The following is an 11,614-nucleotide window of genomic DNA, read 5'->3' as shown; positions in this document are numbered from 1 at the left end:
GGAGAAAACTCTACGACTCACTGCAGACAATGCTGCGCATGAGGGTGGAGCTGACGGTGACGAAGAAACAGGTGATGCAACAAAGGAAGCAGACATGGAAGAAGAAAGACTAGTCGAAGAATTATAAAAGAGACAGCTGGAAATTGACGAGGAGCCTTGGCCTTAGCTGGGGCAAGCAATGGATCGGTCTAAACTCAATTTCACATGCATGCACTTGGTCTACCGTAGACCTCACTTGCAAGTGACATGAGTGACTGTAGAAAGTAAGTGTACGTACTTTAGATATGCAGTAGGAGATAAAGGGGAGGTGCACATCATCGTAGCAAGAAGCATAAGGCCGTCAACGAACAGATGTAAGACAAATACATCATGATAGACTCCGCAGCAATTGAACAAGCAAATCTCCAGTATTAAATGGTTACGAACGGAGCAAAAACAACAACCCTGTCTCTGTTCTAACACTTCCCAGCAGCCTAGAAGCAAAACTCATGCTCCAAATGCTTCTGGGTTCTTATTGCCTGGCTCCCCAGCGACAGAGGAGGCCATCTGCTAAACCAACACTCATTTGTATAGCTGCTTCAGTCTTCTCGCAGCTTCGATAATGTTCTCTCTGTGGCCAAATGCACTGACCCTCACAAAGCCCTCACCGCCGGGCCCAAATCCACTGCCGGGAGTAGTGACCACGTTTGCCTTCTCAAGGATCTCGGCAAAGACATCCCAGGAATTGCCGCCAGGGAAGTGCACCCACACATAGGGGGCATTCTTGGCACCGTAGACGTTGAATCCGAGCGACTCAAACGTGTCGACAATGATTTTTGTGTTCTCCTTGTAGAATCCGACAACGTCTTGCATAGCCTGCATGGTGGACATGGGTTGAGAAGCAGCAGTGCACAAAGAAGCCATACAATAAAGATTTCAAAGCACTGAACCCCTACCTTTAGACCCTCTGGAGAGAGGCAGCCTAAACCACCGGCCTGAGAGATGGTCGATGCGCCATTGAAGGAAGTGCAGACTATGCGGTTGAAATCTTTAGCGACTGGATGCCCATCGGAGAAAAGGAGCTCCTTAGGGACCACAGTCCAACCCAGTCGGACACCAGTGAACCCAGCATATTTAGAGAAAGATGCTGTCTCGAGGGCAACCTACACATCGACAAACCATAATGATACAGGTCCAGCTTGACACATTTGATGGAAACAATTTGTTAGTAGTCCTCAGAAAACTGGACCGAACATGTTGGTAATATTCTTAAATTTTTCATAAAATGGTAAGCTAAATCTAGAAACATAGAGCCTACCTCCTTTGCCCCAGGAATTTCAAGGATGGATTTTGGGCTGTCATCTGATATGTACATGGCATAAGCAGAATCATAGACTATTATGGACCCATTGTCCTTTGCGAATTTGACCAACTGTGTTAGCTGGTCCCTAGATGCAGCAGCACCAGTAGGATTGTTGGGTGAACAAAAGAATATGATATCTGTCCGAGGGACCTTGGAAAGATCAGGGAAAAATCCATTTTCAGGACTGCATCGCATGTATTCAATATTTCCACACTTCTGAACATCCTGCTGATATAAGTCAGTTTGCCCCATGATAACACTTGAATCAACATATGCCTGTTGAAATGGATGTATCATATTAATTTTGCAACATATACAATAGTACAAAAAGTAATAATTTATCACAATAATAGGATGATAACAAAGAAAAGTAGCAATTATATCACCACAAACATCACTTAGGTTTGGGAATCACAAATACATAAGGGAAAAACAACTGAAGTTTAATATCAATTGCAAAATTTTATTACGGGATATGATGGGTCTCTTGAACTGCAATCTTCACTTTAGATCCAAAGAGAACCTGAAATTTGAAGCATAAAAGTTATGAGCGACAATGTAACATGAACAGTAGACTAAAGGGGGAGAAGAGGCATTCTGAACCTGTAGACGAGAAATGTCACATTTTGCACCATCAGAGACAAATATATCGGTTTCGTCGATACCAAGATCCTGATAGTAGGTTGCAGCAATTGCTGCCCTCAGTTTCTGTAGAAACAATTAATGCACCATTTTTAATGATGAAAACGACATTTGAGGACAGAGTATGTCAAAAAATAGCCAAACATGTAATTGAAAAGATAAACTTTAAACTCGTTGTAGACAAAATCAAGAGTCGCACAAGTATTTGGATAAGCCAGTAAAAGAAAAGCAAGTATCAGCCCATTAAGAGATTATGGATCTGTCCAGACAGAAAATCTAACGCATGGAATCAACAGTTCAAAAGCCATAACTAAATGGCCACAGCTTCAGATGTCATTAGATGTTGGTAAACCTATATGGGTTAGCATACCATCTTTCCTAGTCAAATAATCTGCGATCAGACTAAACTACTTTTACAAGCATATGTAAAAAACAGTTACACCCACTTTCTTAGCCATCTAATGATGTCTATTGATGGATTAAAAGAAAAAGGTCGCACATTAGTAAACAGAAACATATGGCATTTTAGTTTTGGCCACATGTGCAGTCTCCTCCATAAGAATATTTTTCATAAGAATATGTTACCAAGATATTATAAAATTGTGATGTTAAGAAAATATTTTTCCAGACCAATCTAATGATACTATGTTTACATAAACAATCTAAATAATTCATATGTATATTCCAAGTCAGCTTAGATAAGTTTAATTGCATTCTTCCTATGAAGTCATCCATTTAAATGGAGGTTATAGTGAAGTGAGAAGCAATATTACCTTTTCACCTTGTTCAGCTCCATAACCACTGTAGCCATCCACTGTGGATAAAGCACGTGCTCTCTGTGTTTATATGCAGACCCGTCAAAGAACAATACGGATTGCGAAAGAGGAATTATGCAACACAGAATGAAAACATGAACTTTCTGAGTACTGTGTCGAATATTTGAGTAGCCACCCTTTACCAAGGAAAAACATAAATATGAGCATGAACATTTTGCCAAGAAAAAACACACCATGCATTACATCTACAAACATGTTCAAAGAAATTAGATTGTGTCTTCTTTTTTACTTCCTGAGATAAACAAGGTCTAATGTAATGCAGCTAGCAATTTCTTGTTTTTAGGAACGATGAGATACCTCTGCAATGGCATTTGTTATGACCTCCGGAATGGGCTCAGTAGTGTCACCTATTCCCAGACTTATAATTTTGGCGTCAGGATGCTTCAGCAGAAGAGCTGCCCTTCTTCTGGCAATCTGAATGGAAGTTGAGAGATTATCACTATCAAAACCCAAATCCCTAATACGACAGTATGAACAAGAACAAAATCAAAGAACAACAACGCAATGGTACCTCCGGAAACAAATAGCCTGCTTGGAGCTTGGCTATGTTGGCATTCCGCGAGACCTTTGTCGTGTAAGCTTCACCATGAAAGCATAATATTTCAGTAAACCACTACTAGGTTGAAATTTGGATGTATTTGAAGCTAAGTGTTGGAGAGAAGGAACAGTACATGTATCGGCGGTCGGAGAGCTACCGGCGCAGCGTACATTAACGGGCAGCCTTCTCGTCGTCCGGAGGTGGCTCGACTTCGATGCCCTGCAAGCACGTCAAGAGAGTGACTCGTCGAGCTACCGAAACGCGCGGTGCGGTACCGAGAGGGGAAGAAGTTGGGTACCTGAGGGAGAAGGAAGGCGACGGGAGGAAGGACCGGGGAGTGGTCGTGGTGGAGGGTGAGGCGGTAGTTGCCATCGTCGGCGGCGGCGGGCGTGGCGGCGGCGGGTAGATAGGTGGAGGGGGAATCAGTACCAGCTTAGCCCTCCCAATATCTTTGAAGGCCAGCTCCGGTCCGCTGCTCCGTGTTACCGTGAAACTTCCGCAACACTGTAGAGAGAAGACAGTTAGCTGCATATTACAACATAGATCAAGTTTATATTAAAAAATTCAACATCACAATATCAAATAAATATTTTGCATCATATATACTTGTTATCGTGAAAGTTTATATTATTTTCTAAAAAAAATTGTCAAACTTTATAAATTTTGACTTGGGTCAAAACTTATATGCAGAGTAAATAAAAGCGAAGAGAATACAAATACAAAGAAAGAAAAATAACAGAGGGGAGAAGCAGTGTTGTCGTGCACCCTCACCCCGTCAACCCAAGAGTGGAGGCATGCACGCATACCGCGCACACTGCTCCTACGCACAGAACACTCTTACGAGCTGACTCCTCCGCCGCACAGTTGAGTCCATGTGAGAGACGCTGGAGGGAGGAGAGATCTCGTGAGGAGTGGACTTACCTAATCCTACATCGCCACTACACAGAGAGGAAACGACTTCTTTTAGCATGAGAGAACGAGATGATTTTTAGTACGTACGGAGAGAAAGAGGACAGAGAGAGTGTGTGTGTGTGTGTGTGTGTGAGAGAGAGAGAGAGAGAGAGAGAGAGAGAGAGAGAGATGGGAGAGAAACGGATAGAGAATCAGGGAGATGGAGGTTTGGCGGGGGGAGATGTGACACTTTTGTGAGTCAAAAGGGCGCCCGGACAAACAGAGCGTCGGTACCTGGGCCGACCCAACTAGAAGAAATAGCAACCAAAAAAACTTACTATATCGATCGTCCACTGTATCTAGTTGGTGTGTAATGTAGCGGCCGACCACGTCATTGTACCAGCCGGTTGTTAGTTTATTTCCAGATAGTTTTTTAAAATGTGAACTTATTTTTATGAAAGTGAATATTTTTTGAAAATGGGACAAATTTTTAAAAAATCTTGAGAATTTTAAATTTTGATTTTTTTGTTAAAACTATGAGACTTTTTTGATTTTTTTTAAAACATGATTTTTTAAATCCACGAACATTTTCTGAATTTTTGTTTTGAAACCTAACATTTTCTGAATTTATGAACAAATCTTTGAAATGGATTTTTCAATTTCAAACAATTTTAAAAACACAAACATTTTTTGAAATTACCAGACATTTTATGAATTTATGGAAAAAATAAAGATAGGAACATTTTTTAATTTGGAAGAAATATTTGAAAATGAACATTTTTAATTTGCAATTTAAAATAAAAAATAAAGTTAAAATAACCCAAAGGAACCCACTAAAAGAAACCATGAAAAAGGGAAAACCAGTAAAAGACAGACCAGAACCATCTTGAAGGTTCCCAAAACCGGACAACTTAAATAGTACATTTGCTCGTTCCACTCCTGTGAGAATGCAAAAAAATGTTCACGGTGTATTTAAAGATGTTCCTCGTGTAATCCAAAAATGTTCATCATGTTTTAAAAAGTGTTCACCATGTATATAGGAAAAGTTCACGGTTTATTTAAAAATTTCATTGTGTAATCCAAATTTGTTCATCTTGTATTAAAAAGTGTTCATCGTGTATTAGAAAAGGCTCAATATGTATTTTTTTTAAATGTCATCATGTATTAAAAAATTATCGTACATAAGAGATGTCCATCATGTACTAGTATTTATTGAAAACATCTTTAGTTTTTAAAGAAAGAAATAGAGGAGGAAAAACTATTAAAAGGGAAAACAACAAACTAAATAAATAAAATAAAATAAAAATGGAAAAGAAATAAAAACAGGTTTACACCCAGACCATATTTGAATGTTTCCAAACTGTGGATGAGAGATCTACAACAGCTTATGCTAGAGTACTAAATGTCAATTATGAAATTGCAGTAGCACTTGGTAGTCAACCTGAAGATCCAATCTTTGAAGATGAACACATTTGTAATCTATTGGAACAAACAACTACCTGCCGTTGTGGGAAATTTGAGAGAATAAGGATTATGTGATTTGTGCTTTGTTTTTTTATATTTAAAATACTGCAAGAACATTTCATTTTAAGGAGACTGACTCGGGAAGCACAGTGTAGAACTAGTAAAATAGTTCTCAAAGGAAAGTTGTTGAAATCCAATGTTGGACGCCATCCTTTGCTTCAAGTTATTGTCGTACAAATTTGGGAATTTAGTTACTCAAGCAACCAAGTCTGAAAGAATACTGTATTTTAGTGGATAATGCCCTCGGTGGCCTCATTAAGGAAGTGCGTAGTAGATGAATAATCATGTGAAAGTAACCTGGTGCTGGATGTGATACCCAAGTGATAGTGGAGAAACCGGATGCAATTTTAAGTGTTGAAGGCCTTAAGAAAAAAACTCTTTGAAAAAACGTTTCAAGCAAATGTTATCTTGGATTGATATACACCACAAGAAATGGTTTAAACAAGGCAAGAAAGAACAATTATTTGTGGTTTGCTCTTTGTATACTGGGAAATAATTACTTTGATGTTAGTTGAATATAGCCTATTTTTCCTGATGCCTTGTGCTAATTTTGTTTACCAACAACAAGAAGGTGAGATCAATCAAACGAAAAAGAAAATTAAAGAACCAACTAAATTTATTTAAAAGGAAGAAAGGACAAACAGAATGACCTCTCTGGTATGTTTTTCATATAGTAAAAAAATACTATCTTGTTTGTCTAAATGTAGTACACTATTTTGATTGACCTTTTTGTTTATTTATAGCAATTTGACAATTGAGTAGCACACCAAAACTTGGTTCAATAGCTGAGAAAGATTATGGAAGCATTCCAACTGATTAACAAGGTTATTATGGGTTCCTTACAAGTTATATTGATTTTACGATGGCATGCTTCATTTGTATTTGAGCTATAGCTAGCATGTCCAGTAAAGCTTAGATGCTTTGTGGGTTTAAATGGTCTTTATTATTGCTAAACAGTAAAACGGGGCGACCAATGAGCCACCACAGTGATTTCCTTCGTCAGCCATTGGATCGTTTAACGAGCGGTATAGATATCTTCGCCTCGCATCTCAGCACGGTAGTTGCAGGCCCATCGTTTCTTGGGCCGCTGCTCTGGAGGCTGACTCAGGAGAGTTGTGGTTAACTGGGCTTACTTTGGGCTGGTAATATGATCTGCTCCGTTCAGCTCGCATAGGGCAGAGGTTTCTTCTCATGCGGCGGCGTGGGCGGTTTTGCTCTGGCAACAGCGGCGTACGACGTTCCTCGCAGAGACCCATGAAAGCAGATGTGACGTGAAGAGATCAAGGACGACCCCGTCGCGCGGCAGTACGAAGCCTCCTCTCTGCAAACTGCAATGGCAGTACGACATGTCGACAAGCATGTTATCTCACACGGATTTGCCTCGCGAAGCCTAACAAAGACAGCGATGGTGGCGGATGTCGCTCCGGTACACTCTCCAAAGGGGATGGCAAGACGACGTTGAATAGCTTGGCGTCGGGGGACGCAAGCTGCAGGCAGCAGGAGCGCGTGGGTGTGGAAGGGTGAGAACGACAATGACTGCTTCTCTCTCGCTGTGATCCATCCTGCGGCTCGCCGGCGATGTCATCCATCCACTGCCGTCCCCCGTCTTTCCTCACACCTCGCCCCTAAATCCTTGATGGACACCACACAGCAAATCTGCAGATTGCAGCTCCTGTCCGGCTCTCCGTGACATACCTCCTCATCTTGATACATGAAATCAATGGTAGGTACCCCCTCTCCTCACTATTGCTGTAAAGTTCATGTATCCTATGCATGTGAACCGAAGCATTGCCTAATGGTCCACATGTATCCAGTTTAAAGGCTAACCATACGGAAGATTAATGTAACACTTTCTAAGCACATTTTCGTTTTGCAGTGAAGCATGAAGTCATAGGCGCACCACAACAAACTAGATTTGAAAACTCCATTTGAACTTTCCATTGTTTTTAGGGATCCCTTGTTTTTATTAGGACTCCGGAAATAAGAACGAGTCAAGTCACTTTTGTGCTAAAGATAGGTCCCAAGTAAAGAAAGAACATGTGAAAGAAAATTGCACCTATCACGTAGAGATATCAAGGTGCTCCATCAGAAAATTTTGTTGTGTTATCATGTGTGTTTGTTCCGATAATGTGATTGCCAAGTAAGGCTCTACGATCTTTCTCATATTTTCATAGCTTTTTTACTACCACAATGTTGTCACATTTTTCACAGCTTTATTTACTATCACAATGCTCTGGCAAGAGTTCAACTATCTATGTGTGTTTATTTATTTTTAATCTCAAATGTAACAAAACAATAATGAATGTTGAACTTTCAGCAAATTTTAATCCGTCCACATTTCTCATATACTTCTAGCATTCATACCTCAAAACGGATGGGTGTGGCGTCCTCCTTTCTAAACTACAACTATAAAGCAATTAATTTCTTATAATCGACAACTTCCCAATGCATGTGTTAAGTAAGGAAAATTTAACATTCATGTGTGGTACCTTCGTATATTTTTTTTATCAAATTATCGTAAAAACGGACGGGCGCGGCAACGCGCGTCATCATGGTCTAGTTATTCTGAAGAATACCACTATTGGGGAGTTGGAAGCACAAGATGACCTATGGACAACCGGGATATTATTTTAAAGAGTGAATTCCAATTTTTTACCCCCTGCTTTGGCATTTAATTCCCTCATTTAATAACATTCAAAGTATGCCATTTAGCGGAAGTTTTGCCAATTTTTACCCTCTTTAAAGTATTTTAGGTTGAGGATACTTCCTCTAGTGGATTTTTTTGTAGACAATGTGTTGATGGAGTTAAGTTTAGTATATGTAGCAGCTAGACACAAATGTCGTGAAGAAGAATGAGGTGTGAACAACTAAATCCTCCTTTTTGGAAAAAAGAATATAGAGTTGTGTGATGTGAAGTAGTAGCTCATCAAGACAAAGTGGTGCATACGTTCACCTGACGACTATGAGAAAAAGAATTGTGTTTGGCTACGCCATTCAAGTGGTTTGGGCGCATGATACCAGGGTTTACCTGATAGATCACTAAATGGGATAAAATCTAGTAACTCTTTCACCAAATGGGGTAACAACTGGCAAAGCGTTGTCTAAAAGATCCGGATGAAAAAATTGTTAAACTGTTTGTTGTCAAAATATCAAAGTATATGGTAAAACAGGAATTCACTCTATTTAAATGAAGATGAGGAACATTGATAGATTCTAGACCTTTGTAGTTTGTTTTCATAGTTCGGAAGTTTTATTTTAGAACATATTCATAATTTTAGAAGTGTTCATGCTTTTTTAAAATGTTCAATAAATTTTAAAATGTTTGCAGATTTTTAAAAAAGTTTGTGAATTGAAAAATTGTTCATGAATGTGAAAATTTTCTTTACCAATTTCAGAAAATGTTCATGCATTTTAGAAATTTGTTCAATTTTTTTAAAGAGGATTGATTTTGACATATATTGACAAATTAAAGTGTGTTCCTGTATTCAAAATATATTCATAAATTTGGTAAATACTCATGAGTTAAAAAATAAAAAAGGGAAACAAATATAAAATCAAGCAGGAAAAAAAATCTTGTATAGAAAAAAAAAACCCGAATGGAACCTTTCACAAACCAAAAGGATCGTCCTATGTGTCCAGCCCAAATGCGCTCATGGGGGCCTGCGTTTGCTCGACCTCCACTGCGGTATGCGCGGCATATGAATTGCAATAATAAACCTTAGAAGGAAAAATAGAATTAATTCCACAACTAAAGAACGACGCGGCAAGGCGCGCATCAACATGTAATGTTGATGATGCAGAGTGTCATCTAGTTGGAGCATAGAGCAGCAAACAAGGTCACATAGAGAAATGGCGCCGGTTCAGTTAATGAAGTATATATATCATCGATATCAAAAGATCCAAAAGTGCAGATCCAACTAATCTCAGCAATCAAAACAAATCAATCCAACGATTCAGACTGCTCCAATGATGAGCACTCGGCATGTTTAATATGTAGTTAATATCTTATCAATATTTAGTTTCAGTGCTAATCACATAATTAATAAGTAAATAATATCCTATCTAATAGTTAGGTGCAATCAACATATTGTGTGATATCAATGTGCTTTGTAAGTACGTACTTACTAGTAGTAAAAAATTCCACTTGGCGGCAGCTACAGGTTTGCAATACTCGCTTATAATTAGACTGTAGTCTCGTTTGGCACCTCCGAACTTTTGATCATCCAGAATGGAGATGCAAAGTCATTATTTGTTACTTATTAGGCTGGCCAGGAAGAAGGGTTTTGCAAACATGTCAATCGGGTTACCGAGCAACTCTTCCATTCCCCCTCGAGGGGACCGCGGGGGCACTTCAATGAGCTGGGGGCACTTGCCATGGTTGAGGCTCTGGGAGCAGGGCAAGGGGGAAAGGTAGCTGTCAATAAGAGAAGGAAGGAGGCAGGGCTAAAATGAATCGCTTCATCCGTCGCCTTGTATTTACCGCGATAAAGCGCTCGAGTCCCTAGCATTTACGCCATATGTTTCCCAGGCGCCAGACATTATTTGGGGAACACGGATTGCGGAAAGATCGTCGGGCCTACCACATCCCCGTTAGCGGATATATCGAGATGTGAGGCTCAGAACATGAGTCGATATGGGACCTCGGAGGACAAAGCTTCCCTCGCACGGGGTTAACCTCGGGGAATGGTCACGATCAGGAAAACCAAGAAGACTTAGGAACCGAGCAAGACCTCGGAATCGAAAGCCAGAGTGGAGGATGGAACTCGCCTACGAAGCCGAAGACTCAAACTCATAAAGTTATCCCCAAGAAGATGTCTGATATCCTTCTTGAAGACTAGTTCAGAGGCTACTATTAGTGTCTTGGATTAGGGGGTGTGTGCCACGTCAGTCCGCCAACTACGGGCCGGGTCGAAGACCCACCGCCGGCTGATGAATGGGGAAAGGATCAATATGGTTGACTAGGAGGGGGGGGGGGTAAATAGGAAACTACCAATTTTTAGCTTTTCTTAACAAATTAGGTTTAACAACAAATAGGTTGTATAGATATGCAACTAGGTGAACAACCTATATGATGCTAGCAACAACAACACAAGCAAGCAAGAGATACTATACAAGTAAAGCTTGCACAAAGTAGAGGTAAGAAGTAACCTGTCACATCCTAGTTAGCCATGCATTAGAGTGTTGCATCATGTTTATTCTTTCACCAGAAACCTGAAATGGGGATGACAGAACCCCCAGTCCTCTCTGAAACCAACTAGGGTTTACTAAAAACTTTTTCAATGAACCTGAAATGCCCTTCTAAAATGCCCATCATTTTTGTCTTGGTTCAGAACCTCTGCCAAAAGTGATGCACATTTTCCTAGGCCATCTTAGGGTTTTTGAATTAAATCATAAATATTTGAATTTGGGCATTTAAAATTATATAAAATATTTAAATGCTTAAATATCTCCAAACTAAAATGTTTCATGTTGGAAATAATCCAACTATGGACCAGGAGTAGTTTGGTGATTTTAGGAGTTGCCTAAGTATTTTATTTAATTCAACAAAGTTGCAGAAGTATTAAAAAAACAGAAACAGAAAAAAATGGAAAAATCTTACCTGGCGCCCAGCACCCGGCCCACCTGCCGGCCCAGCCCAGCGCCGCTCCAGCGAGCTGCTTGCCGGCCAGGCAGGCAGGCAGGTGCCCGACGGCGACCGCAGCGCGCGCCACGCACCTGCTCGCCGCCTCGCCGCTCCCCTCGTCCGGTGACGTTGTGGACCGGCCTCCCTCGCTCCCCCGAACCCCCCAGACACCCCCTCTCCTCTCCAGCTCCTCCCCCTCGCGCTCCCCCGCCATGGCC

The 11,614-nt window shown here is 40.5% G+C and overlaps 1 pseudogene; it reads right to left on the bottom strand.

Annotated features, from left to right (window-relative positions):
- Positions 1 to 297: 297 nt before the first annotated feature.
- On the bottom strand, positions 298 to 3,849 carry LOC123112463 (probable LL-diaminopimelate aminotransferase, chloroplastic; annotated as a pseudogene).
- Between the last annotated feature and the right edge of the window lie 7,765 nt (positions 3,850 to 11,614).

The sequence above is a fragment of the Triticum aestivum genome, chromosome 1B, assembly GCF_018294505.1.
Source record: "Triticum aestivum cultivar Chinese Spring chromosome 1B, IWGSC CS RefSeq v2.1, whole genome shotgun sequence".
NCBI lineage: Eukaryota > Viridiplantae > Streptophyta > Magnoliopsida > Poales > Poaceae > Triticum > Triticum aestivum.
The sequence above is the reverse complement of the archived record's forward strand: the minus strand, read 5'-3'. Positions and strand labels throughout refer to the sequence as shown.